A 27,486-nucleotide genomic window follows, 5' to 3' on the forward strand; every position below is an offset into this window, starting at 1 on the left:
TACTATGTGTACATCTGGATTTCTGGAACTGCGGAGCTTCCCTTCACATGGCAGAGCACAAAAAATATTCCATGCTATCTGTCCCAGACTTGTTTCCTTTCTGTTACATACACAGTATATATGTGAGATGATTTGATAACTCACTTTTGGTTGTGCACAAGTACTGCAGCTAATGGAGGTTTTGGTCATTTATTAGAGAGGGAAGGAAGAGGTACACTGACTTTTAACCAAACTCTGTGACGCTGTATGAATCTTTCCTACAGTGGCCATTCTTAAATGTTCATTTAAGTTCCAAAGTAAAAATTTTCTTTCTGAGCTTATAGGATTTCTCTCAAAGTAGACAACTTTAAAGAAACAAAACCCCCAAAATCAACACCCAAAACAAACAAAAAAAAACCCGAAAAAGACCATAAGCATTCACACCAGGTGTACCACGTGTGCACTAATCATCCATAGAGACAGAATAAACCCCTCTATTACATACACTTTTGAGTACCAGCAAGTTCTGTACTTATTCATATTTGCAATACCCCTACAGGTCCTAGTCATGTCCCAAAACCCTTCATCTCAGGCAATGCATTTTGGGTTCCCTCACCCCAAAGGGCTGACAAAAGGCTGAAGGCAATGAACTGAGACTGACAGGGGAATGAAACAAAACATTTAATATTTACAAGAGAAGATTTGGAGTTCCAACCATAAATTAGCTTTCTTTAGAGTTGTTTTATCCCTTGGTATTTATAACCTGTTACAAGGTAATAGTTAATTTGGGGTGAGTGCAACTGAGTATCTGCAGGAGACCAAAGCCATTAAAACCACCTGCAGACATCAAGTGGAAGTAAGTGATCCTAGGGCTACTTCTTTGTTCTATTACCTTTGTATCTTGAAGAGGACACTACTTCCTTTCCATCTATATAAAGCTTTTCAGCATTCAACAGAGTCAAGTTATAAAATCATGAGAAGAAAAAGCACGAAGAAAACCCTCACAAAATCCCTTAGCACCATCAAAAGCAGGTTTCATGTGACAATAAGGGTTATCACCTCGTTCACTTTGTTTCCATATTCATGTACCCAAAAGAACCACAAACAAATAAAGCACAGGAACGGAAAATCAAGCTCTTGAGTTAGGACCTAACTTAGTTTGCCTGAGCAAATCAGTCTCCTCACATGGATGAATTATAATGCATTTAGCCACACACATGCCCTTGTCCAACTGTGCTGCCCTCTGTACTTCACTACAATATTCACCCTATTCAATGTTTTGTCTTACTTTCATTATCCATTGCATGACTGTGCACACCATTTATTGCAGTATTCAGAAGAGTTCGGTGTCAAGTATTATTTTCATAAGAGAACTTTCTGTGAAGTTCATGAGTAAGTTGACCTGCTTCACTTACAGCCTCATTTGCATTTAGGATCAGCATTATGCCTGCTTCCAGCATGAGCAACAGGCAGTATATAAATGTAGGTGGTTATTATGGAAACTTAGGCCCTTATTTTCCAAAGTACTTACAAAATATATTTATTTAAATATTCAAAGCACATCATTTCCTCACTCAAAGTACAGCTTCTCCTTGAGAAGACTGAGCACTCAGCATTTTTGCAAATCAGCCCAAAGCTGAGCACATGCAAGCAAGATGCATATTTAGTGCCAACCTCCTAAAAAGCTGAGTGACATGCGAGCATCACACAGGAAGCAGGTGGGAGAGCCCAGGGCAGAATTCAGTTCTTTACAGCTGCCTTGGTCAGGAGACTATTTTCTGACTGTGATCTTTGCCCTGTTCCATTCTTACCATCCATTTTTCTCCTACCAGTAAGACAGCAATCCAACAGAACTCCTGTGAAGAATGGGTCCATGGTATGTGCTAAATAAAACAGGGGTCCAGTAGTAAAATTACATGCAGTGGCAAAGCCAAAGCCTGTGGCATGATGCATACGCAGCCAGAGAACTGAGGTACACTTGCACAAATAACCTGAATTTTGGCATTTCTAACTTCTGCACCATAGCTTTTGCACCTTTAGTATTCTTTCAGTATTTTTGGTATGTCATTTATTGTGTTTTGGAATAAGCAACAGCAATGATAACAAATCACCACTTGGCATCATGACTGCAAGCATGATGAAGACAGGGCGAGAGAATACCTCGCAGTCCCAGAACAGATCTCCAGCACCTCAAGCTCACAGGGCAAGTAACAGCAAGACAGCCACCTTCTAATATGGGTTTATTTCACAGATATTATGATGAGCAGAAAGACAGTAAGTCTCTAATCTTTGTTTTCATTCTTACGTAAGATTATTTTCTGAATCTATATGCCCCCTGCCGCCTCCTCAGCACAGCATGCAGTACCAGCGTGGTCTGCTGGGCATAATGCCTCTCCAGCTGCTCAACCCAATATGGTTCTCCTTCCCTTCCCAGCCCCAGCCCCAGTCACCAGCCTCCTGGCCAAGCACCACATCCCCATCTGGAATGAGAAATGTAAAGAAAAGAGGGCAGAGCTAGTCTGTGCAGATAATGCATTTATTTCACAAAAGAAGCTGAGCGAAGCGCAAGTATACTTGTTAAGGTCAACACCTTCTGATGTTTCGTCTACTGACATTAAATTACCTTAAAGCTTATGTCCTGGCCAAGTTTGCTTGTCTTTTCATTGGGAGAGAAAAAAAATGTAAAACTTTTTTTTTCCCCCTCAAAAAAAAAAAATCTTTACTCCAAAGCATACAGTATACAGAACTGTTAAAAAAGGACACAATACAGTTTTAACTAGTCTCATTCACAAAAACAGCTTGAAATTTTCCACTGAAAAATATAGAACAAGTATTTATTAATTCAGCTTTAGGTAGACAGCTACCACAAAAACTTGGTAAAGATGGAAGCAACTGAAAATAAAATTTCATATTTATATTGAGATCTGTCAGCATAAGTTATAGATAATATACTAACAGTTTGGCTTAAAATATTGCCTTCTCCAACTCTTTGCCCCTTTTATGTGGGTTGTCAGCTTTACAGGCCACAATTTTTTATGCATTGAGCTTTATTTTTATATATATATGTTTCCACATGTTTATATATCTTTTTATATAAATAGGTTTCTATGGTTTTTATACATATAAAAGACTACAGCCAAAATTTTATTTAAATATTAATAAATCAGACTTTGGGGAGGGGGGATAGGGAAGACAATGTTTTATAATTTAAATAAATGAATTGTGGAAGAATAAAGCATCCATTTTGAAAAAATGGGCATTTGATGAAAAACTTGGCAACTAAATATGAAATACATTAAAAATACACTGCAAAGGCAACTCTGGTTCTTTGGCATCATATTTGTTGCTGAACTATTCATTTACGGACTACTAGCAGAAGATTGAATACAAATGTAATGTGTAAATTACACAGCCCCAATTCAAGATGTCTGTGAACTAAAAATAATAAACTAATTCAAGTCTCATATGAAGAGCCAGATGTTTATCATGCTGGGGAACTGGGGATTTCATATGATGACGTTTTCCACATTCCCTTTTGGGTTCCCCTAGGAGACTCGCGCTATTATGCATGTAGTAAGCAAACACCTGATCACATTACAGAGCACAGATTAGTAAACCAAAAGATCTATTGTGATCTGACAATCTTACTACAGGTGATAAAACTAAATTAATTTTTGAATTAATCTTTGAAGTAGTGCTTTTCTTCATAGAAAGACATCTGATCTTGATTAAAAATTGCTGCAAAATCTACTCCCATATATGGCAATATAATATTCTGCTGTTATCCTTCCTATAAAAACTTGCACCTTTAGTTTTGAATTAAGCTTATCTAGCCTTCCTACCCCTGGATCTGTTTATAGATTTGTTTACTTAACTTATGGGCCTGCTATCACAGAACTGTTCATTGTGTAGGAACAGTGGCAGGCGAAGGTCATCTCTTCCAACTTCAGCCTTGTCTTTTTGAAGGGAAGCACACTAGGTTCTCAGCTCTTACAGCTCTTTGCTGATTCTTTAATCAAAAGATCTGACTTGGAGCAGTTCCAATTTATGAACCCAACTTGTGGGTGTTAGCAAACTAAATCATTACGGTAGCTTAATTATACAATTATACAACATCCTGACTACTGCAATACATCTTCCCTCTGCTCTATGCTTTCTGTTTAAACAACCACATTTGTATTAGTCCTTTTCACCAGAATTATTTGGAAACTCAGCTGATTATTTGGATTCAGCTGATTATTCACCACCACCTTTCCAACAGCCACCTTTTAAATTTTGTTTCTGGATGTAGAACTCCATATTTGACTGTATTCAAATGCACATTTTGTTAGCTTGCTACCACTTGTCAAGTGATCCATATGGCTCTGTAGTAACTGCTTGTTCTCTTCACTGTTCATCACTTCAAACACTTCTGTATCATTTGCAGACTTTTTTCATATACAAAGTTCTATTTCATATCACAAGTGTCAAAGGGCACATGACCAAATAAGTCAGTCTGTTTTCTGCTAAACTAGTCACTCAATGATTCCCCATTTAGAACATATTAATTAGCCAGTGTTAATGTAGTGGGTATGTATCACTGAGTTTACCTTGCTCTAATTTCTTAAAATTCTGTGCAATACCAACTCAAATGGTATGGTCCACAGGGCCATCTAAAAATTTATCCAGAATCAATGGCAGTCATTGTTCCAGTTATACCTTGAATCCCTGCAGTATCCAAATTCTCATCATTTGCTCTCTCTCTGTATATGTACTTCACTGCACAGAATGACTGAAAGAAACATGGGCAAAATATGATAGCAAATGTGAATTTATTTTTTTTTTAGACTAGAGTTAGGGAGCTCTTAAGGAGAAACAAAGTCCTGATTCCTACTCTTTGTTCCCAGGTCTGTTTCTGTTTTGTTTTTCAATGGCTCTGGATTAAAAAAAAAAAAAAAAAACACCAAAAAACCCAAAACCAAACCAAGAATATTCTTAAAAATGCTAAGGGAACATTGTACTGTCCTTGTACAGCTACTGCTGGGGAGAGGAAGGACAGCAACCTCTACACTTAGTCACCTAAAGTTTATCTGAGCTCTGTTTCAAGAACATATTGTATCTTAGCATATTACATGAAAACTACTAATTGTTCCTCCAGATAAACTCAGAGATGATCTTGTCAAATAAACTATATTGGCTATCACTAATTATACTGCTCTGTTTTATTTCCTGGTTAATCAAGTCCTTGGTCAGTCTTTTCAAGATTTTATCTAAGGTTGGAGTCAGGCTGTCAAGTCTAGAATAAGCAGCTCATCCTGCCCAAGACAATATTAAACTTCTTCCAAGTATATCTAAATTTTCCACATGCGACAAGTTTGGGGCAGGGGGTGTGGGTTGTGTGGAATAAAAAAGAAAAATCAACATCATCAGTACAGATAGCTCTACAGATAATACCATGAAGTTATAGACAGAAGCTGGCAAACTAACCTAGTATGCTCAGTATGCCTAACTACTCTGCTGGTTCATAGCCTGCTGAGCCAGTACAGCAAAGGTGAGTGTTTCATCATCAGCTCAGGATATCAAAACATAGTGAGGTTAGCTGGGGTTTTTTTGTTGGTTGTTTTTTTTTTTTTGGGGGGGGGGGGGGGGGCAGGGTGTGTGTGTGTGTTTGGTTTTTCGGCTTGTGTTTTGTTTGGGGTTTGTTTGTTTGTTTTTTAATACATCCTTCATTTTCTGTATTGTTAATTGCTGTTACAGTTTTCTCCTTGCATTGCTTTGCATTTTCTTTTGTTACTTTCTACAGTCACAAGCTTCTGATTTAGATTCATCTTCCCCACTCCCCCCTGCCTTTGATTTGTTACACATCATTCCCAAACTGCCTTAATTCTCTTTGTAATATTGAAGGTTTTTAAACCATCATTTTTCATCTGCAGAGTATTGGGTTGTTGGTGTGGGGTTTTTTAAAAGCAATTTTTTCAAATCATGTGGCTTATCATTTGTGTATTTCACACTTTCTGCAATGTAAAATACACAAATATATACAAATTTATGTGCACCTAGCTTTAGATATGTGTCGTTCCCCACCCCCAAATGGTTCAGACTTGGTCATGCCTTGAAACTTGCAGCAATCTTCTTTAACTGTGTGTTCAATCTTTCTTTGTTTCACACAGTGGGATGTAATGCCTTTTTTCAGAGTAGGACGCAAAACCTCTTCCACAAGGAAGTTGCCATCTCTATATTTAGAACATCCAAAGTTATGGTACTACCAGAGGGAGACTTAGTATGTAGTCCTCAGCTTGAAGTCTCCCACAATATCCTCCTCTCTCCTCCTCTTCCTCATCTCTTGGAGGGTCAACTGTTCTCATTGTACCATGACTTTAGCACATCTTCAGCTTATGCTCTGTCATAAACGTTTAAAATCATTTCCCTCAGGGTTGTCTGAAAAATCACAGATAATTAATGACACCATTTCTGACAGTCAGATGTCCTCAATACACCTAGGTTTGTTTCAGTTTTCCAATCATAGATCTGCATGTGAAGGGATTTTTTTGGGGGTGGTGTTTGGGGTTTTTTGTTGTTTTGGGTTTTTTTCAAATATTTACTTATGGAAGCAAATATTCCGCAGAGTAGATTTTTGGGTCAAACATTGTATTTTTGCTCACATTTTTCACACAAAAATATTCACTGAATTTGTAGTACTGCTCTTCTTTAGCACGCTGTGTTCCAATTTTCATACACCAAGAAGTGAACCTTAAAAGTGTCCTTTCACCAAGGAACTGAAAAGAATGAGACAAAATCTCTAATGGTCATGTTTTCTCTAACTAGTGTAGCTTCCCCACCTAAAAAAAGCATCAGTCAATAATAAAAAAAAAAAAAAAAAACCAACACCCAAAACCAAAAAACACCAAACCAAACCAATCTCATCAAGTGCTTTTTGATCTTTGGATTTTTTTTTTTGGTGTTATATAAATTGTTCACTTTGCTAACACAGGAAAAAACCTAATCAGTGTTTGTATACATACTTTGTCTTTGCTATGTATTTATAACCTGGATCAGATGTCCATATACTGGAAAGAGCACTCTAAAGAGTCCACAATGATTTCTCAAGAGATGCTTTAACTTGATCCTTGGCTCATTTCATCTAGCTGCCTTTTGGGGAAGAAAGTTCACTACCTTCACCACCATCTCCATTTTATTGGAATAGAAAGTGAACCGAATGGAACCGGAAGATTCCAACCACAACACAAAGAAAAAAAAATCTTCTTCAAATAAGAAGCAGAAAGCAGCAAAACTGGGAACTACTTCAGGTTTTTGCAGCACAAGTTAATCACAGCTGTACTCACATTAGCAGAGCTACAGAACTGCTATCTGCATACCAGCATGCAGGGCACGAGAACTCCATCACTTTGCTCAAATTAAGGGCCAGCATTACTAAAGCCTTCCAAAATAATTTTACTTTGTTTCTGAAGATACATTAAATCCCTAAATTTTGTCAACATTCTCTGTGGAATGTGGTCATGATTCCATAAAAACATGGCTGGTTTGGTTTGCTCATGGCATCAGTTAGGAACAAAAGCACTTTGGGTTGGAATGGCTGGCCCCCTGCATCTCTGCTCACCAACTCCAGTGTATCTTACCCACCCCAGTCTGTTTCCATCATTAGTCTTCAGATGCATAAAGATCTGCCATGCATAAAAAGGGCATTATTAAATTAGTATCATAATCTGTCTCTGACCCACATAACTTTTTTAAAAAAAAGCCAAAACCCAAAAAAACCAACTATATTTTCCTTATTAATGCAGTGAATAAAACAGCAAAGCAGGACAATGAAATAATCTCAGTCCACAGAAATGTAAACAACAGGAACCATACTGATCCCAGTCATTAATTAAGCAGAGAGGAGAAACAAGAAAAAATGAAGCTATGCCCTCAAAGTAGAAGACTAATTTTAAAAAGATGTTTTATTATAGCAGTTCTAAGACATTTTATACATTTTTAATTTTATTAAAATTTTAACAAAATTGTAACAAAAAGCAATAAACATCAGTTTACCACTTTTGCATTTCCTACTGACGTAAGAAATACTTTAAATTAAAACCTTTCCAAGGCAGTGACAATGTTAGAAACAGATATCAGATAGTTCTAGGATTTGCCAAAGAGGCTTCATCCCATCACACAATAAATGAGTTTCTGAATTAACAGAAAAGACAACACATTTGCAGGCAAAGAAAATTCCACTTCTTCCCGATTATCTAAACAAACAGATAACATTACAAATATGAAGCAGTATTCTTATGGGAAAAAGAAAACAAACTCCTCATTAAAAAATGCCCTTTGCTAAGCACTTGTACATACATCAGAAAAGTGACCAGCCTACTGATGCCATTATGCAACCCTTACATACATATACATGTTCATTTTCATATACAGTGAAGAGTGATAAATCAACAATCTAATTGATGTCAAGAGTCAAAGAAAAGTCTTATACATGTTCCCAAATATAGAAAATCAAGACATCAAGTCACTCTACAAAACAACAGGGATATGAAAGACTTAGAGCTGGTATATGAAGCTAGGCTAATCTAACTGTGATGACAGACTGATGCTTCCCAGAAAACTGAAGCACCTTTCCCCTACAATTGCACCTAAATATTTTTTTCCACTATTATATATGGAAAGACAACCTCTCTGATCTGACACCTTGACACAAGTTACTTAAAGTCTTATTAGCAAAAAAACCCCGCCATTTATATGGAGGATTACACCCAAATAAGAGATGTTTCTATCATCCTACAGAATGGCTTTTAAAGAGTCTACAAAATAACATTAACAAATAAATGAATTTGCAAGCCTGTTCCAAATTAACTTTTGTTCTGACACAACTTTAGTCCATGATCTCAGACAAAGCTTTGACTTTACTAATGGCAATGTAATGTGTCTTGAATGCACCTTTGAAATCTAAAATAAAATTGATTTATCAGTTAATTCAACATGCATACAAATTGCTGACTTCTAATAGCCATCTTGTTTAATACAGACTGCTTAAGGTAAAGCTATTTGTAAAATAAATACATGCTTGCTAAACAAAGTCATTCAACAAGCACTGTGACTAACAAAGCTTATTTTCCTACAGGTTTGTGCCATGTAGTTGATTGACTTTGGTCAAATTAAAGCTCTTCCCATGCCTGAGACATTTCTGAAATCATCCTAACCTATGCCAGTTCCTTTGGGTCTAACACTGTTTCTTCCTCAGTTCAGTTACTAATAAAAGTCTGTCTCCTTTACTTGACTTTGTTGTTATAAATGTCTTTGAGACATTTATTCCTCCTCCCCTTGAGATATTTGCCAATATTGATTGAAAAGAGCTAATAATTCAAAAATAACAAGTGATGAAACCTTAAGACAGGCAGACAGCCTAATCATAATCATTGCTTTTAATGCAAAACAGGTTTAAACATAGAACTTCCGAGTTTCAAATGGTCATTAAATCCTTTCTAAGGGAAATATACCTTGGTATACAGGGAAAGCATAGCACCTTTCATCACATTTGTGTTGTACTACCCACAACTCTCAAAAGCTGATGAGAAAAGAGAAACTGCACTGAAACACAGAAAGCCTGAAATTCTGGAAGCACACAGTTAAGGCACTGCCTTGCCTGGAAATTAAGAATGATGTTGGATCTGTTACCTGTTTTGACCTAATTAACTCCTTACTAAAACTCTAGGAATACAAAACAATTGTTCTTCAAAAAGCACTAAACCTCACAAGTTAATGTTTAAGCTTCCCCCTAGGCTTTAACTCCACTAACTAGAGATGTTAATTAGATCAAGCTAGGTAAATCAATCAGGATCACACCTTGAAAGCCTGGACTAGACAAGGCCTAACCCTAATATGTATTGAGTGGATAAATTTATTAGCATGCTTATTAGCATAACTGCCTAGCAAATATCCCACTAGACTTGTAAGCAGCAACGCCTATAAGGTGCAATAATATGAACAGATTAAAGGTTTATTGTAACAAAGAAAAGTGGTGAATCTTATGTTGGGCTAAGTGAATACACGCCAGTTAAACGCAACATACACTTTTCCTTTCATTGGATACAGGCTACCATCTTCCAGCATTACTCAAACTGTAAAGGTCTAGCTCTAATATCTCTAGATGAAGCCTTCAGCAAGATATTATCTGTAACTGGGTTTGGTTCTGAACTCACGATGACAATTCTGTAGTGGAGGCAAGGTCCCGCCTGTGACCAGCATGAATGCACTCCTGGTATATGGTATTATACTCACAGCACCTTGCATTCATTAGTAGTCTAGCCTTTTACTGAGGGTTAACCTATGCTGTACAGTTACCACAAATAATGGCAAAGGGGAATACATATTAAGAGTATGCACAGAAAACTGAGGTTTAACTGACAAACAATAACTTGCTTGCACTGCACCAACACGAGTTCCCTTACTTCAGACTAAGCAAGACTTTAATTCTAACTGAGAAAAAAGGGCAGCTCATTACTCCTTAGACATTTTAGGAATATGAGTAGTTCTGGAAAGGGGCAGAGTACATGCCATGCAGGTATATTTTCTTTTTACTATGGCTTCAAGTGCAAAGATCCCAGCATAGTAGGACATAAGAGCATCCACAGTGTACAGGCTACTTCAGAGATTATTGCAAGAGGGATTTATTAATTTCACATTTCTATTCTTAAAAAAAGTTAGATAGAACAATTCCAGATTATTTTCTGCACCAGGAGTTCTCCAGCTTTTTGAAGTTGAGCAGTCTTACTTGAGGTTATCACACAACTGGGAAATCTTGCTGCCTGAAGCTTTGAGCAGATTAAAATGCTGTGATTTTTCTAGAGCTATCTTGCTGGAAACAGTCCTTACATTCATATCCCTCCGTAGACGTTAAGCATGTGCCAAGTCTCCTATTTTAGGCTCATCTTCCATCCATCTCCCTTATAAGGGCAAAGTTTTCTAAGTTTGAATCACTCCAAAGCACTGATTACATATTTAAAATGTCATGCTAAAATCCTAATTAAATTATTGAACATTTATTCAACTATTTTCCCTTAACTTTTGCAAAATAATGTAGATGATTGGAGAAAAAAAAAAAAGGCAAGATCCCAATTTCAGTCTCTCGACCAGCACCACCACCTTTCAGAGTTTGAACACAGGACTAAATGCAACAGCCACACTACACAGAGCTTAACAAATACATACTTTAATAGTTTTCTATTTTTTCTCCTCATCTAACAAGTAGTCCAAATACACTACAGATTTTATAGAAGGAGAATTTTCAATGGACTGTGGTAAAATTATGTCCTGATAGTTCTAAGCTACATTTTAGAACAAACAGTATATATAATAATTTTCCTTCAAAATTGCTTCAGCATTAGTCACATTAAACAGAAAAGACATAGTATTCTAGCCAAAAAGAAAGAGTATTTCTACAGACTGGCCTTCTCTTAGGTGAGTTAAGGCAAGGTACTTATTTTATGCATGTAGGTCCCCATGAATGATGTAACCAACAGCAGAATTCCAGTCTTAGAGACTTGAATGTTTTCCTGAAGACAATGTACTCAGTTTTTCTTACTACTGAAACTTTCTTGCCTTGGTAAGTCATGAAACTGGCTCCAACCTCATGAACGCCTAGATTTGATAATATTTGAAAATAGCCAGATTTTCTGACATTGGCTATAATTTCATGATTCTTATTCATGAAGCAAAAAATAAAACAACATGAAAAGTAATGCAGAAAAGTGGAAAACAAAACCTTTAAAAGGCACTGTATTCACCACCTTGTTATTTCTTCACAGACTTAATATCATTCTAGAAAACTTAAGAAATGCTAGATATGCATATGTCATTCTATTAGGAGGAAGCACAGATTTGTAACACCAATTTATAATCTGAAGCCTAGCACAGTTTTGGGGTTGGGGCAAGGGGGGTGTTGCTATTTTGGTTGGGTTTGGTTTTTTAATATATTGGTCTACAAAGTAAAAAAAACCCAAAACACCACCCCATCACCCCCAAAAACTGAACTGAAAACAAGATCCTAAAACAGTAACCATTTTCCATCCCTGCCTAGAGCTGAAATAGCCCACCCATATACACTACTGTTCAACAGTACAGAAATTGTGGTTGTAGCTAAAAAATGCTTTAGTCAACTGAAAACAAAAGAAGCATTTTGCTGTATTTTATTTTGGCCATATCTTTATGTCCAAACTTTGCTTGCAACCTTTACAAGTCAACTGTTTAAAGTAGATGGGAAACCAACATGGTATTCAATAGAAGGCAAAAAATGTGTTTTTAAGGCAATAAAATGGAGAAAGCATTACTCCACTGAATCACAATTATGTTAGTGAGCACTTTCTAAAGATCATATCAAAGATAACTAAAAGACTTAAAAACTGAAGGATAGGCAACTTGCCATTTTGTAGAACAATTAGGAATACTGATTTTCCAATCTACTTCCAAAAATCCAACTGTCATATTCTAACTCACCCACTTTTCCAGTTCTTATCTGTGATGAATTCACCCTTTCAACATTTGTAGCCTTCTCATGAAATAAGTCTACTTTATTTATTCCACTGCTTTTATATTCAAAATGTTGTTATATTTTTAATAAAAGAAAAAGTTCAAGTTAGGATACTAGGAGTTTCACTCTGTCCACAGGTGAATGTAATTGGGAGAGCTATAAATTCTAGGACTTTTGTGTCATTCTACAGGATCATAGCATGGAGGCAGGGTGGGAGATACTAAAGAAATTCCAGATTCCTTCTCATATTAAAAGTTTATTTGAAAAGTTATTTTAGAACCACTATATAATTCCTCAAACCTCACTACTGTCTAGTAAACCTGAAGAAAATGATGAAATTTTGCCATGTTTCCCAAAAGCAGATAAGTACACATTCTGGTCTGTTCTCAGTTCTTTGCACAACAACTCCCTATTTCCAGGAAGGCCAGAGAGGATAGGCGTGCTACAAGGGGAAGGAAAACCTTGCTCATCCCTATTCCTTAGTACATTCTCTTTATATTTCAGTCTTCATGAAAACTAAAATCATCAGGCTTTCTCAGTAAGTTGATCCTGCTAAAACTAGATGACTTTTTCTTGTTAAGAAATGAGGAACGCACAAGAGGCATGCCACGGAATTGACTGCGTACATGCCATAACAACATCAATCTGTTCAGGCATGCTTGAAAACCTAAAGGTTTAGATCTTTCCATTTGCATTTTTGCACCAAAGGACATGGCTTAGAACATGGACGTGCAGAACAACTACTTAAGAGTCAACATGGGGAGGCAGGAGTTAAACTGCAACATCTATCATGCAAACAGCTATTGTGTCCTCGATCGGATGAAATTTGTTTCTGCAGAACTGAACTATCCACATTATCCTCTGTGACCGTGGTTGAGGAGCTGGTCCTTATCACAGCTAGATATAACAGGTCACTACATAATAAAGTTTCCAAGGGATGCAATGCTTAGTAGGGAGACCAGATGTTGAAAAGAAGACTAAGCTATGCTCTCAACCCAAGCAGCAGGCCCAAGGGATACTTCAGCAGGAGCTGTATTTCCACAGACAACTTTTTTGTTTGGACAGAGAACGAGTAATCTAGGACCTTCCATGAACATCCAGCATACTACACAGATATTTAATTCAGGAAGACATGTCAACATCACTTCAGTAAAATCATCTTGCTTTTCATTAAACAGTCAAAATGAAATTTCTAAGAAACACAAGGATCCCAATACTTCAGTTAAATGAATCGCAAATCCAGAAATCTTCCTCTAGTCCCCAATGCCAATTCTGCCCCACCCACACTTCACTGTAAACTTAGAAAAACAAGCCAAACGGGCAATAAAGTCTCAGAGCAAGAACATTTGAGCTTGGCATACATTAAGTGCACTTTATGGCAAACAGTCTATTATGTAAACATTTATGAATCATTTCTTTGTATTTAAATTAAAAATTAAAATGGAAATATAAGGCTGCATACCACAAGGGTTGTTTTAATTAGTATAATGAAATGAATTCATGTTAAATATCAGCCTATTTAACCAACCAGAACCTGTGCGTCCAATAGATTTTGAATAAAAATGCCATCAGACAGTACTGGTGACAGAAGTCAGACACCTACACCAAACACCCTAAGAAATATGAAGAAGTCTTTTTTTTTTTTTTAATAAAAAGATATTTTTTAGTTTTAGAAGTAGCATTTTGGCATGCGTGGAAGTGAAACAGCACTACAGCAAGTGAGCAAATTAAGCTGAAAAGCAAAAACCACAGACACGTATTATTAGCTATGATACATACCAAGTTGTTCCAAGCAAGACCTTGCCATTTAGGACATATTTTCATACTCCAGCCACACAGATCCCAGAGGCTCAACCTACATTTCCTGATTTCTACAACAAAGAGTGTCATTAGCTACCAGCATCATCAGGAATGCAGTGCTACAGTAACCATACTTAAAGAAACCTTTCATCTAGTTTGAGAAAAACAAAAGTAGGGTGAGACTGGTATGACAAGTTAATCAACTTTTAAGCTATTAACCATTAGCTTCAAACAAGACAGCTCAACTAGTAAGCACAGTTTTACACGTACAGAACCTGTGCTGAACTCAAGTTAATACAAGTATTAAATGTTCAGTTTAGTCTGCTTATTCTGATTCTTGACTTCAGTTTAGTCTGCTTATTTTAATTCTCTACTTCCTTTTGTTTTCATTTGATTCATATATCAAGTAATTCATCATTTTGTAAGATTTAGCTGCTAAACCAAAGTCTCAAAGGAGTCTTTCCTTGCTACACAACTCTACCACTGGATTCTTATTAAGAGCACAGATTCAAAATTTATTTTACTAATATGCTGCTGCTCAAAAAAAAATATCTGTGCTATTGGGTTGGGGTTATGACTTTTCTAGGTCTTATCTTTTTCTGCAAGTTGTGTTTTAACTGTTGATTTTAATAAAGCATTAAAATGTTCTTATATACTTAGATTCAGTTGAGTCTTATAACTCCTGGTAATCTTATGACTTTTAATTCCTTACATTCCTGTTTGTAATTTTGCTATGCCACAGCCAGTCTAGCTGCAATGGGAGCAAGACCTCTGTATACAGACCCTCTGATTATGCCTCTCGTTGTTACATCCTTTGCCATCTTAGTATGCTCTACTAAAACAATACTACTGCTTATATTTTTACTTTAGCTTGTCCTTACATTGCCTTTTTCATAAGGTACATAGCTAGAACAATGTGCACAGATGAGGAACACATCGATATAATCAAAGTTCCTTAAGCTTCTCATGTAAAATACACAAAGTCTGTACAGTATTTTAGAAAAAATATGGGGGGAAAAAACCCAACATGCAGTTCCTGAAGAATATCATTCCTGCTTCACCTGACGGCATGCAACATAAGCTGGGGGAGTCAAGAAATGTCTTCCAGCAACCCCACAGTCAACTTGCACGGAACAAACCTCCGCTTCCAACTCCACTCAGACAACTAACACTTCTCATTACATACCCAGTCTGGCTGTGGTACTCCCACTGATTTCTTGACAACACATGTGCACTGAGCTTCTAGAGATCACAGGTTAAATATTAGAGATAATCCTGTTGCAGTTATCTGTAATTTGTTCACATAAATGTTGATTATATTGGCCAGCCTGGTGGAATAAAACCACTTGCTATTCCACTGTGTGACTGTGGAGCCCTGTGTGCAGTTCAGCTAAAAAAAGCAACAAGGGTGGTATTGCTGGCAAAGAACTTAATTTTCTTTACCTGCAATTCCATCCTGTATTTTGTTTACCAGTGGCATCGATATGCATGGCTGCATCATTAAAATCTGCAGTCTTCAGGAATATTACCTTCCAAAAAGCTTTTGTTTAAGTAGTTAAGATTCATTACAAACATTTGTATCTCTGCTTATTTAACCTCACAAAAATATAAAGGAAAAAAATTACCTGAAGGATAATTTATCTTAAGTATCCTTTTCAGAAATCCAGATTATTTTCACTTTTTAAAAATATATTTTAAAATGAAAACTGGAAAGCTCCCCAGTCTTCGGTGGCACTCTTCTCATCACATTGCTTTCCATTAACTGTTTGAGTCTTAGATCTCTGAACAGCAGCTCCAGAAGTCAAGCTACAATTAGTCACTAAAGGTGCTTGCTAGATGAGACTAAGACAGTTCCAGTCATATCCTGATTAACTCTACATACACCAAACAAATTAACTTTTATTACAAAGTTATCAAATATATTTGCCTTTTACAATTTTAATAAACTCTTTGGTTTTCAGCATGGATACCTAGGGAAGCAACACATTCAAAATTGCAACGTCTGCCAGTTGCAAATTTTGACCCAACTGGCCTTCAAGGCTCAAAAAGGCAGAAAAACATCCCATACATCTGAAGTTTAATGAAAATCAGGAGTGGGTGACTCAGACATCCTCAAACTTCCCCCCCCCCCCCTTTTTTTTAAGCAAATATTTCAGTTGTTCTCAAAGACCCTATTTAGAATTAAAGCTTCGCTTTTCTGTGAGCTGCACAAACATAAGGTGACAGCCTCTGTCTTGCAAGGTTTACTAGGAAAGTTAATGGCACCCTCCAGGGGCTTCCTATTATTCTCAAGACTGTTGTTTGCAGGGTAGTAAGAATCTGGTTAGAATTTCTGTAGATTTGGAAAAGACTATAATCTTCTAGTACACATCATAATAATTCTTTGTCCAACAGTTAAGTGCATAATACACATGCACTAGAATAAAGACATCTAGCTACCAACAAATGCATTATGCCCTGAAAACTTGAGAAACCATGATATGCAAACTCCTGTAATCGCAAGACTTGCTTTTAAAAGAATAAAGTTTCTAGTAATTTCAGGACATTTGTTTGCCAAAGTTGAATTTGGCCCAGTGAGAGCCAGGCCACTGAGATGAAAATGCCAGGCATACTACTATTTGATGGTTTTGGGTATCTTTTCAACAGTCTCAAATGTCAAACAGCAACAATGAAAAAAGAAATAAAACAAAGACCTATTGAGGTCAATGGGACATTTCAAATAACACTGCCATGTACTTTCTAATGACACTTGTTAGTAGCCCTTATACTTCAACTACTTAACTCCCTTCACCATAAAGGATCTTGAAACCTTTTCAAGCAGAAGTGCCTACACCTCAATGATTTACGGTATAGCTTTGATATTCAGCAGAAGTCCCCGTGGGCTATGTAACTGTTCTGTCCCATGGAATTCCATTCACTTTTGGATTATGTATAAGCTGTTGAAGTCAGATTTTTCTCCTCTCTTGCATTCCTGCAAAATTTTTGGCGGCATACCATAGTCATAACCAGCAGTTATAAAGCTGGGCTCACTTCAACACCAAAGCAGCAATGGAATTGCCAGAATCACTTTAACTGGTCATCAGAAAACTCTTTCTTCCCACATCCTCTCAATCTGCCTTCTAAAAGTCACCATGCAGGTCAGAAGAGCCCTTACCTCCAACCATGACACAGTGCTCCTAAAAAAACAGATTCAGCACACAGCTACAGCAGCTGATTTTCCACAAGGTGGTAAGAAACAAAATAATTTTTTTAAGTCTTTGACAAGAGGAAAAAAAACCTGCACAAGCAGTCATGAGCAGACATTTTCTTGCCCATCCAAACAACTTAAAACCTAAATTGAACTATCTATCCCACCAAAGACCGATGACAATTTTGTAGTTCAGTCAAATACTCCAAGGCATCACTGCTGCCATTCAAAATTACCACCTTATTGTTTCCCACTAAGTAAGCCCAGGAATGTACCTGCACAAGTTATCAGAGAACTTAATTTAGGTTACACACTGAAGACTTTGAAATACGGGAAATGGTAGCTTGACAGTCATCAGTGCTACTTTGGATATTCTACAGTGTCATGCAAATGCATTATCATTGAGGTTTTTTACTTATGTAATACCATTCTTTGATTAACTTTATCTTCTTTACTGTGAAGAAAAACAATGTACAAATGTCTAAAAAAGGCAAATGAGTACAGCAACCAAATACAAGCAGACCAGGACCCTCCTGTTGTAGCAACTTCCAGATGAAGAACATACTCTAATTCACATACTCTCAATTCATTGCCATAGGAAGATTTCTTCTGGTAATGTTATTCTTCCTCAAGATGCAAAATACTTTTTCAGTATTAATGAGAAAAAGCTAGGGAACCTTGAACTCTGAATTCCCTTTTGCTTTGGTTTTTCCCCTCCCACTTCAGAATAAAGAAGTGCAGAACAAAGGTTTATTCTACAAGAGTGTTCGCAAAGGACAGTACCAACAGAACAGAATGCAAACTACATCCCTCTGCCTCAGAAGGAAGGACATACATAGCTTCGCAATACTTTGAATTAAGAACCGTTGATAATTTCAGTTAGTGCCCCTAGTTCTTGGACTGGGGAAATAAATAAAAATCAATTTACAATTATCCCACTTTTAATCTCTCCATGTCATTCATGATCTATCAACCTCTATCCTATCCTTTCTAGCCATAGCATAGACAACTGTCTCTTCTCCAGACAGTAGAGGTCCATTTTCACACCCAAAAGAACAGCTGATCACACTGAGTGAACTAAGAGGGGAATATGGTGGTGTTGTGACTTAACCCTACCTGGCAACTAAGCACCACGCAGCCACATGCTCACTCCCCACCCCACCAACCAGTGGGATGGGGGAGAAAAATCGAAAAAAGTAAAATTCGTGGGTTGAGATAAAGATAGTTTAATAGGACAGAAAGGAAGAAAATAATAATAATGATAATAAAATGACAACAATATTAATAATAAAAGAATTGGAATATACAAAACAAGTGATGCACAATGCAATTGCTCACCACTCACGACCAATGCCCAGTTAGTCCCCGAGCAGCAATCTACCCCCCCAGACAGCTTTTCCCCCAGTTTATATACTGGGCATGACATCACATGGTATGGAATACCCATTTGCCCAGTTTGGGCCAGCTGTCCTGGCTGTGTCCCCTCCCAAATTTTTGTGCCCCTCCAGCCTTCTTGCTGGCTGGGCATGAGAAGCTGAAAAATCCTTGACTTAGTCTAAACACTACTTAGCAACAACTGAAAACACCAGTGTGTTATCAACATTCTTCTCATACTGAACCCAAAACTATAGCACTATACCAGCTACTAGGAAGACAATTAACTCTATCCAGCTGAAACCAGGACAGGTGGGAAACAGCCACAGCCCTCATCCGCAGCTGCAGGTTTCAACTGATCCTACCTCAGGAAGGCTCAGAGCTGCAGGCATTACCCAATCAGAGATATAATCTCAAAGAGAGGCCAATACTGCCCAAAATTTTCTTCTTGTTGCTTCGAATTGCATGGACTTACCCCTGTCATCCCACCCTCATCCCCAAACTGAGGAAATTTACACTGGAATCACTGTGACACTATCACAGAATCGCAGAATGGCTGAGGTTGGAAAGGACCTCTGGAGATCTAGTTCAACCCCCAGCTCAAAGAAGGGTCAGCTATAGAAGGCTGCACAGGACCATGTCCAAATGGGTCTTGAATATCTCCAAGGATGGAGACTCCAGAACCTCTCAAGGCAACGACCAAAGTCTATGTAGTTTTTCATTTACAATGAGCCCATCCAAACACTGTATTTGGTCTTTCCTGCCATGAAAGAGTCATCCAACTTTGGGAATATACATGTCTCAAAGCCACTTGAAAGAAGCAGGCTTTCCTGAGCACAGTCACCAGACTCTCCACACAAAACTTCTTCCCAACTCTATTTACATTCCCATAATCTATCTACAGGCTAGAGCTCAGTGGCTTTGTATGGTTTGATTAAAATGTTCAAAAAAGCGTTTACACCTTTAAAGAAAAACTGATAACTGTTATCTGTCTTTCTGTGCAATTCTAGAAGGGAGACAGAGACCTGCTACAGTTCATAGTATGCACATTAATGAAAATAGCTGAACAAGACTTGAGTAACTCGGTAGCTCACTTGCAGAATATCAAAGAAAACTGAGATCTTCCCATATGATATCCATCGTATCTCAACAAGAACTTCCAGAAAGCTTGAGGAAGTCCTGGCTAGAGCAATAAGAGACATAGCCTTAGCAAGCAAGAGGCTGGAATCTTCCTAGACCTTTCAAAGATGACTGATTTTGCTTCAGATGGAACTGACCAAGAAGCCAAGGAGAAAGGGTGATCATTTTGCAAGGCAGACCAATTCAGTCCTGTGTTCCATTGGCACTTCTTACGCAGTAAGAGAGGAAAGTAGGAAGACTTCTCAAAGTAAAGAATCTTTTAACACAGAGATTTCTTCAAGGGATGCCTAAGTGAGGGGAAAAAAAACCAAAACACTAAGAGTAAAAAGTAATGCTTTTTTATTACTACAGAGACTTGAGATACCTGGAGAATAAAACTACCTTGGTGGAAGATTTCAGACCTGCATCAGACACCAAGCAGCCTTGGCAGAAGAAAACAAGGCCTTTACCAAGAAGTACCCATATGTCAACATTAACATCGCAGAAACAGTTGTACTTTGATTCACTCAAAGATGAAGGATTCAGTACTGACTCCAAGGTATGTAATCATCCAGCCATAACAACCTCACAGAACTGACGTGATTTTGACACAGGAGATGTGCCTGCTTAGAGAAACCCTCATGAAATCTCTTATCCCCCTGTTTAGCCAGCCCTGTTAAAACAAATAATGCTGGGCCACACCTGGGAATCTTTGATCTTTCCTGCTTCAGGGAGAAGGAGTAACTGCCACCCCAGACAGATAGATGAAGTTGGTCAGAGCATTTCTTCATGGCATGAAGTTTGTCAATCAACAGACCTCCTGTCTCCTGGAGCTGGCTCTTGCAGCCAGAACGTGTGACAGAGCCAACTTCAAAGCAGGAGTCTGCTACTGAGACAGCATCTCAGGGTCACTCCAGCTCTTCATGAACTTTTCCATTAAGAATCATTTTAAACAGGTATCACAGACTTCTCAGAGAGCCTCACAGACTTCCCAAAAAGTCTCCATCAAGAGTTTAGAAAAGAGGAGTGGAATTCTAGAAAGCAGGCCCTCCAAATGACTGTCATACAGCAAGAGGCATTTCAAAGACCAAATACTTTGGTTTTAACTACCGTGCTTCTTTAGGGCTGCCCTAAGGCCACCAACAAGACAGGACCTACTCGCTCTGCTGATAATGAGATACAAAAATCAGGTGCAGTCAGAGAGCACCCTCCAGCACACACACAACCTGAAGCACTTCGGCAGCCTAGAACTTGCTTGGCACAGCAAGACATACGGCCTGGGCAGCTCACAAGACAGCGGTGCGCTAGAAAAGGGGAGTCTGCAGGGCAAATTGTACCTATGGACATTCTCAGGCTAAGCACCTACTGACTGCCAAACACAGACCTTGGTACCAAGAAACAAAATTAAAACCCAATGATTTATGCCTTACATAATGGTTAAAACCAAAGAGCTTAACTAGAACTTCCCTAGCAAAAGTAACTTCTAACTACCTTCAGGTAAAGAGAAGTATTTTCAAGTATTTATAGTCTTCTCAATGGAAAACATGTAAGAAACTATCAACCAAAACCTGAAAGCATTCAGTATAAAAGCGGGTCAGATTTCATTCAACCCCTTTTCAGCCTGAACATGAGAATAAATTTAACCATATTAACTTTTTTCAGTTACTGTTTGCAATTTTGCAATTGTACTTTGATAATATCCAAGTTGATATGTCCATAATAATCAGCTACAAAAGCTGGGCTTGCTCACATTTCATAAAGAATGAATCAAGGAAAAAGAATTTAGCAATTTTAATTTCCAGCTCAGGAGATACCCCTATTTAACAAGGCGTATGTTACTCAGTTAAATGTTACATAAATGTTTTCTTCGAAAAAGAGCATGTATTTAATCGCTGTTCTGAAAGTCAGGGCCCATGAAAAGCCTGTATGTGGAAATGTATTTATTATTTTTAAATGATGCCACATGTAGAGATACTCAAGTATAAAAACTTATATTTTCCAATACAGCAGATCAAACATGAAAAAACTGGAAAAATGCAGTAACAGTGGAATATTTATCTAAGAAGAAAATCATGACAGTCAGTGTTATGATTTTTACAGTACTAACACTATTAAAACATATGTTCATGCTGTGGCCAAAAGAGTTATACTATAGGCTTCCAAATAAATATTAAAAAGCAACAGTTTCCAAATGGTGGTCCAAAAGCCCATGGTTGGTACATGGTCCTATTTAGAGTATTTTCCCTGTAAGTCTCGATTAGAAGTGCACAGTGGTCTTGAACATACTGAAGGAGGAGAGCTGTTCCACTGCTAAAAAATTCTGGAAAACCCTGGCTCAGTTTAAGTTAAAAAAAAAAGTATATTTAAGAAGTCAAACAGTTAACCTTTCCTTTCATACCTATTCAATACCTATTAGAGGCTCCATAGAAATAGTACCTAAGTCAAAACTAGCAATTATTTAATAGTGTTTTCAAACATATCCAAGCTATTTTGGCAAATTGGTGTCTTTGGAGCTATGTTCCTTATTTATAGTCTGAAAGGCAGAGGCTGCTCACACTAATCAATTATATAACCCTTTTTTACATCTGAAAAGCAAATATTAACTCTCAGGGTTTTTCAAGACCTAAAGGCCCTCTCATAATTAGCTTTCTAAGCCAATTAAAAGATGTTTTTTTGAACATCACTCAGACAATGTTTTGTTTAAATAACTGCTTAGGAAACACCATTCTATTCAATATTTAAATGTATAGTTTCAATGACTCATTGGAATTCTAAAGCAGAATTTACTATCCTTGGCGAACAAATCAGAAGCATCATTTTATTCCTTAAGTAACCCTTAAACTCTACACCAAAGTGAGAATGTAAAGTAAGACACTTGTCAGAAATGGACTGGTTTTCATTTACCTAAAGTCAAACATGACACACAAGCGCAGGAACCAAGTGGGAAGTTACCCCTTAGCTTCAGCCAAGCCCAAGCACAGGGGCAATTTCTGCCCACTGCAGAAATTGAGGAAACACCTAAATCTGTACCATAACATGTATTTTTGTGCTAAGCTGGCACACCAGCCTTTCAGGTAGACACAAAGCTCCTCTGAATGTGGCACGGATCTCTCATACTCTAGAGTGTGTAGTGGACCACAGTTTTATGCATGGCTGACAAATAAACCCATGTTAAATGGTCCATCTTCAGAAAGATTGAACCAAAAATGTCCAAAATACAACATGCTCCACTACTATTTCATATTCAAAACCTATCAATGGCTAAAGCCAACTCAGTTGTACATAAGGCAAGCTTGTTACAAAGATACTCATAGAGCTATAAGGAGAGAAAAGGATGCTGTTTGTACAGTCTCACCCACCTCCAGATGGGCTTAATGGATTTCAAATTGCTAACAATTTCAGTATTATTATTGTTACTAAACTCACTATGGCCTCATAATAACTACATCCTGGCAATAATATATTGCTCCAGAATTGAACTGCTAGTCTTCCTGATACCTATTAAGTTTACTTTTTACTTTGTCCACCTGATAAAACACCAATGCACTTTGCCAAAACGCACACATAAGATTGGCAATAAGTAGGTATATACGATCCAGACTGTATTTTGTACAGAATAGTCAGATTTACATTGTACTGTCAAAATCTGATTTTTCTTCCTAACTCAGTTGTATTTTAAGCTAGCACTTTTTGCTGTTTATAACTTGATTGGCATTTATGTTGTTGTACTACATATAAAATGCTGCTGCTACCCACCACCCTGTATGGCCAACATCATTAACTATTATACTAAAAAGGAGGCAAAACCTCTGTGCATGTGCAAAGTTTATCCAGAAACAAAACCACAAAATAAAAATAAAACAGTATTTTTTTTTCCTAACAAGTTTCATAAAGTGTTTGTTTAAGGTTAAATGATTATTTTCTTCCTGTAATAGCAACTTTTTCAGAGTTGGTTAAAATGTTTGCTGTTATAATCTCTACAGGTTGCTAAACACTTTCAGGGTACAAAGTCACAAGTTCTGTGGAATACTGCTCTATGTATTCTGTCACCACCAGCACAACTTCCCTAGGTAACACATACACCATACAAACACTAGCTATAACTGGAGAGTTAGATGTCTGTGCTTTTAAGTTTTGTTAAGAACAGAACACACAGTAGGTTCTACTTTACCATGCAAAGCATCTTCTTCTGGGTTTCCTACAACCACAGCAAGTGCCAAGTCTGTGTGTCCTTTCCATGAAGCTAAAAAGGTTTAAAAGATAATCCAGGAAGTCAAAAAACCCACTGGATTTGTGCAGAACGTAATAAAAAAACAGAACAGGGTTGCCCTACTCTGCGATATGATAAAAAGACATGTCAGCAATCCCTCAGTTTTAGTATTCATAATTTTTTGTAAAGAATTACAGAAGATTTTGTTTCCCCAAAATGTTCTTCCAAGTAGTACTATTCTACATAAATATTTTGCTTCCATCGATTTATGCTGTTAGTAAACAAGTATATACAGTAGCATATTTATTTCTATTCCTTGTCACACAAATGCAATAAATTTCAGTTCTTGAAACAAGTGTTCTTGTGAACTAGGATTTCAAATAACAGCTGGAAACATTCAGGTTTGTCTTATGTGTTAAAAAGCTAATATGACATATGTTAAAACTTAAGACAACTGAGATTACTGGCTGAGCATTCCTGCAAAACTTAAATTGTGCTTCATAACATTCAGAAAAGCCCCAAATAGAAGAACACGCAGCCTCCTGACAAATGAGCCCTCTTCCAGGGCAAGATATCCCATGTGTGACAAATTCTGCTATGTACACAGGGGAAACTCACAAAGATTGCTGAACACCCTGAAGATCAATACCTTTGCACAAGCAGCACGACCTAGGGAACTAAGCATGGAACTGGTATCCAGCAACTCTTCAGTTTAATGCTGGTGCAGAAACAAACATGTATCTTTCTGGTTTCTTAAATGAAAAACTGATGGTACTTAGTGATGCACAGTTATAGTTACAGAAGTGTTGTAAAGTTCTCTGAAGAGATATATATGTCCCAGTAGAGCATGAAAGTTTCTCAAGTAACAAACCATTACTGCCTCCATTTTTAGGAGCCTTAGCAGTAAAAAAAATTAAAAAAGAATTAAAATGTAACACTTTCAAAAAAAGAAAGCATTTCTCTAGTGCTTCTATTAGCTCAGCAAAAAGAACACATCTCCAAAGGGAAATTCTTCAAAGAAAAAAACATATGCATAAACAAGTAAGCCAAATAAATAAAAAACTCACACAAAACCAGATAGCATGATAGGGGCATTAGAAATCTGGACAACTGGAGTAACTGCTCTAACTGTTGAACTTGCCATTCTTATTAAAAGCCAAGTCCATAAGGCAAAATTTAAGAAGTTACAGACCATTATCAGATTTTTTTTCCTCTTGCTTATCTTAAAACAGCTAATGAGAGGTTTTAGGAAACACCATATTGAAACATCATGAGAGAAGAACTATACAAACAAATTTTAAGACCGTTTCTCCGTGCAGTCATTCAGAACACAAAAATCACAGATTACTTTACTAAATCAGGCCTAGAAAGGTCTTGCATAGATACTAGAGATGCCCTTGGAATTAATTATTTCTTCTAATTTCCTCAATTTCAACCAGACTGAAAAAAATCTTGTTTGGCTGACAAGTTCTATTTTTTGATTTCTAGCCATAGTACAATATTTTAGTGTTGCAAAAATTTCAACTAATGCTTAAAAAAACCCTTCAAGAATATCCTTATGACAGTAGATCTGCTCAAAATGCCACCAGAAACAAACACTATCACACCCACAATTTATAATTAAAGAAAACACTGTTCATATCTAATTCACATAAAGTTGTTAAAATACATAGTTCTGCTGCAAAGTTGAGGAGTACCCTGACCTTTCAACTCTAGAAGCCTCATTCATTAAAGGTTTTCTACATGAACATACAAAAAATAATAGTAATTTTAAAAAAGTGGGAAGCAGGACAAAAAAAGAAATCTAAAAAAAAAAAGAGCAAGTATTCAAGGCTGTAGCCTTGAACCTAGTTTTAATGTGAAAACAAGGTAATATCATTCTGAAGTACTTCTCAGAGTAAGTGGAAAATGTTAGCCACCCCAACAGTTGGAATATAGACCTGGTTTGTCTGAGGTCTTTCCCCCCTCAGTATTGTTGACTTCTGCCCAAAAGTGAATTAAAATAAGCAGGTCATATCTATCAAAAATAGATAACTATAGCTTAAGCTGAAGAAAGGTAAAATTGTACTGATTTACAGAAGTAGGTCTTCTTTTTAACACTGCAAGAAATTAAATGTTCTAATCAGCAACTGAAGATAGATAATTCTGAAACCTGCATGTACCCAAACACACAAATGGTAAGAAAGGAGATGCAGTAAAACCTGTTTCAACATGCTGTATGTTAGAAATCCGACTCTCATATTTCATAGGAGCCAAACTAAAAGAAAGACACAATGAAAAGCAGGTTAAGAACAAGGTAGAACAAAGCTTCCATGCATCACAGTATTGAGGAAACCCATTAAAACACATTTTTGTAGTTTTAAAAGGTCAAAAAGAAAAAACCCAGAGGATTTATTCTTAATTCTGTCTTTGAACACACACACACACACAAGCCCTTCACAAGTGTCCTTGGATCTTAAATTAAACATACCTTCCCTACAGATCATGAAATTGGCAGTATCAGACAAAAATGTTTGGCTAAAGCAAGATAACAAAACCAAACATCCATAATTCAGCAGAAAATGTTAAAATGTTAGAAAATAAATGGACTTAAGAGTACTAATAGTTTACCATAAGGATTTGAACTTTATGTACGGTAGCCTTCTGAAATTACAGAGGCAAAGAACAACAGGTCAGTGAAAAATTCTGGCAAAAAGTAATTTCAAATACAACCAAACACACAGTTCAAATACCTTTTGTGTGCAGCCCATTCAAAGCTGGCTTTGCAACTGCAGCTCTGTTGGGCTATTTGTAGGATGGCAGGTAATTATTTATGTACAACTTTGAGGAGCAAAGATGAACATAACATACAGTTAAGGCAGGCAAATGAAAGGCAGCTGAAGCCTGCACTGATACTCTCTCAAAGCACTCCCAATTTGGAAAGCTTCTTTCACAAGAATTCCCACTAATTTACAACAGCAGAGGAATCATCCCCAGACAGCTGGGCTGAGATTTTACTCTGCTATTGGTTATATTACATTCCTGGTGACAAAAGTTGTTGACATAAAGGTTGAATAGTAGAACTGGCACTAGACTAAAAACTGTCTTGCATATCCTTCCAACATTTTTTTCACTACTGACAGCACTTGAATGGACCAAGAACTTTGTTTAAAAGTTTAAGTACAAGACAAATTTCATAAAATGCAATGAAGGAAATAAGTCTTATACTCTGCCTTACAAAAGGCTGATGTTTTATTTGCTTTTCAATGGCATAGGCCAGTGGTACTTTGTAAATGCCTTTGAAATAGTCCACCCATTTCT

At 37.1% G+C, this 27,486-nt stretch overlaps 1 protein-coding gene across 6 annotated transcripts in view; it reads right to left on the bottom strand.

The window, feature by feature from the left end:
• The window catches only part of NCOA2 (nuclear receptor coactivator 2), a 198,746-nt gene that overhangs the window by 140,808 nt on the left and 30,452 nt on the right, over nt 1–27,486 (bottom strand). Inside the window, exon 1 of one of the 6 annotated variants that reach the window (XM_075023432.1) lies at nt 14,276–14,336. The exons of the other annotated variants lie outside the window; for them this stretch is intronic. The gene's annotated coding sequence lies outside the window, so the exon portion shown is untranslated. Of the gene's footprint in view, nt 1–14,275; nt 14,337–27,486 lie in introns of those variants that run through there. 6 annotated transcript variants of the gene reach the window in all.

This window comes from Buteo buteo, chromosome 3 (genome assembly GCF_964188355.1).
Source record: "Buteo buteo chromosome 3, bButBut1.hap1.1, whole genome shotgun sequence".
Classification (NCBI taxonomy): domain Eukaryota; kingdom Metazoa; phylum Chordata; class Aves; order Accipitriformes; family Accipitridae; genus Buteo; species Buteo buteo.